We start from the raw sequence: 3196 nt of genomic DNA, 5'->3' as shown, positions 1-3196 counted from the left end.
GTATTATTGTGGGTGAGGAGTTGTTTAAGATTGGGTGGCTGTCTGTAGGCAATGAAAGGTCTTCCTCCCAGAGCTTGAGAAAGGGAGCGGTCATTGTCCAGGAGAGGCTGTAGATCTCTGATGATGCGTTGTACTGTTTTAGCTTGGGAGCTGTATGTGATGACTAGTGGTGTTCTGTTATTTTCTTTTTTGGGTCTGTCTTGCAGCAGGTTCTCTCTAGGTATCTGTCTGGCTCTGTTGATCTGTTGTTTAACTTCATCAGGTGGATATTTTAGTTCTAAAAAGGTTTGCTGTAGATCTCTTAGGTGAGTCAATCACCCATTTCCACCACCCTTCTGAGTTATCCCCCCTCCCCCTCCCCACCCCTCCCCACCCCTTCTCTACATAAGTGCCTGGAAACTTCCATTTCACTGTATCTGAAGAAGTGTGCATGCACACGAAAGCTCATACCAAAATAAAAACTTAGTTGGTCTTTAAGGTGCTACTGAAGGAATTTTTTTATTTTACTTCGATCCAGACCAACACGGCTACCTACCTGTAACCAAAACAGAAAAGTTGTTAGGGGTTCACTAAAAAAAGCTTAGTTTTGCCCATATTTGTTGAGCTTAAAATGCAATTTTTGAGCTATTTTTATGGGAAATAGGCAAAAATGACATTGTCAACGTAGGCTACCATATGTCCGGATTTTCCGGCCGATTTTTGCCCAGACATTGCTGACAACTACAGTATTCTAAATATGTCCAGGCATTTGACAACCCTAATATAGATTGACAATAAAGCATGAAATCTGACCTGGAGCTACATTTAAAATGATCACAAGGACCAAACTATAGTGATCCTTCCTTTTGAAAGAACAGCAAAATGGCCCTTCTCAATGTTTTAACCAGTAAGAAGGTCAGTCATTTGTTATCTAGTTTGGAGTGTTTGTTTGTCTGCTTGTCTGTCTGTTTGCTTGCTTGCTTGTTTGTTTTTGGACAGATAAATCTTAAAAGTGTTTAGAAATAAAACTGTAAATATTAGTGATATATAAAACACAGAATAAAATCTCTTCCAGTCCATATGCCATGAGTGAGTGATTATCCATATGGCTGTACAGACATCTGCCCCAGCCAGCTTGGCCAAAGGTCAGGGATGATGCGAGTTGTAATCCAGAAGCACCTGGAGGGCACCAGGTCCCCAGGTCTCATCTTAAGAAAACCTTAATATCTCCCCCCCAAAAAAAAAACAAGTTTAAATCTTATATTATTCTTGACTTTCATTACAACATGAATTAAATGAGACTTTGGGTGAGGTGGAGTGAGTTTGCTTGCGAATTATTTCACCCATTTATGGCTTGACTGGTGGCGAATGTATGGTTGTAGCCCCCCAATGTATGTTGTGACCTGGGGATCTATGCTTGTTTGGCATTAATGGATGCAGACACAATATCCAATACTCAGTAGAATGCAGGGAAAGTGTTATCTTCCTCAAAGATTTAGTAGGGAACACACAGATTTTTTTCACTACTGCTCCTGCATAGTGCAAACCAGTAAAATGCACCCTCCAAAGGCAAATGAAGAAAGTAATAGGCTTTAGGAAAAAATGTCCTCCATGCTTTCCTAATTACACAGAGCCAATTAAATTTCTTAATCTCCTATCAAATGTTAGTCAGTTTGCAGTACAACCTGATGCATGTTAATGTGTCACCTAAATTAGGTTAATCAACAAAAGCCTTACGTTTTGCCTTTCATTAATGGCTGGGACTTAGTCATGATGTCTACACATGAACTTTTAATTTGTTTTCCATTTATAACAGTTCACAACAACTGAGGAAATAACTAGTAGGGCTGGAATGTCCTACATGAGGTCCAATGATATTTGATATCACTTTTTATAGGTAACATGGAAGAATGGGGCAACACAACTGCAGTGACTGAATTCGTTCTAATAGGCCTCTCCAGAAACCCCAAAGCACATGCTGTTTTGTTTATTCTCTTCTTGCTGATGTACCTGGTTGCTGTAGCTGGGACTTATTGTGGTGCTCATTGTGATGGATTCGCACCTCCACACACCCATGTATTTCTTCCTCAGCAACCTCTCCCTCATTGATGTCTGCTATGTCACCACCTCCGTCCCACAGATGCTGGCCCACTGCTTCACAGACAGGCCCACAATCCCCAAGGAAGATGCTTTGCACAAATGAGCATTGCTATGTATTTGGCAGTGGCCGAGGGCCTTTTGCTAGCAACGATGGCGTATGACCGTTTTGTGGCAATATGCTACCCTCTACGTTATAGCTTAATCATGAGCCAAAAGGTGTGTATCTCTCTGGCAGTCAGCCTGTGGTCTAGCTCTTTCCTCCTGACCATTGTTCCCTTTCTCAGTATGCAGGCACGCTTGTGCGGGCCCAATGTGGTGAATCATTTCAAATGTGAGCTCCAGGCAGTGTTGAAATTGGCCTGCTCTAATACCCAAGCCAGTGGAGTCAGCATGATGATAACCAGTGTCCTCGCTCTGCTGTTCCCCTTCTCCTTTGTTTTGGTGACCTATGGTTGCATTGGTGTCGCTGTTCTGCGTATCCACTCATCACAAGGGCGTAGTAAGGCCTTGTCAAGCTGTGGTTCTCATCTGGCTGTGGTGGGAATTTTCTATGGCACAATGTTAGCCATGTACCTCAGGCCTCAAGCCAAGACATTCACCGACAAGGAAAAGGTAGTGGCTGTGTTTTATGGGGTCGTCACTCCCATGCTCAATCCCATGATCTACAGCTTGAGGAACAGGGATGTGAAAGGAGCCCTTTGGAGAGCAATTGGAAGGAAAGTGGAGGAATAAAGCACTTCAGAAATTAAATTCTATATTGATAGATATTTTATCAGCAGGAATACCTAAAGTGTTTTGTTATTCTGCAAATGGGTGGAGTTCAAAGTAGTGCTAAGGAGATTATTCCATCAGTGTAAGAATTTCTGCTTTTCTGAAGGAAATGAGTTCCACTCCCCCCCCCCTCGATGTGCTTCTCTGGAGGTTCTCTGGACCCCACAGAGCAGATTGTGGGGGCAGACCCATTTCCACTAGCATGAGTCATGCTGGCTCCCACTAGCACAACTATTTAATTGAATCTAGCCCAATATTTTTATTGCTGCTGGTGGTTATGGTGGCAATATAGCTTCTCAAAGTGAGGAAAGGAAAATATTTAGCTGCACCCCAAGCAGTTTACAAT

General features: G+C 42.6%; 1 pseudogene; it reads left to right on the top strand.

The window, feature by feature from the left end:
* The first annotated feature begins 2029 nt into the window (after positions 1-2029).
* On the top strand, positions 2030-2811 carry LOC132592765 (olfactory receptor 13H1-like; annotated as a pseudogene).
* The last annotated feature ends 385 nt before the right edge of the window (positions 2812-3196 follow it).

Source organism: Zootoca vivipara, chromosome 10, assembly GCF_963506605.1.
Source record: "Zootoca vivipara chromosome 10, rZooViv1.1, whole genome shotgun sequence".
NCBI lineage: Eukaryota > Metazoa > Chordata > Lepidosauria > Squamata > Lacertidae > Zootoca > Zootoca vivipara.
This window is presented reverse-complemented; position numbering and strand designations above follow the sequence as displayed.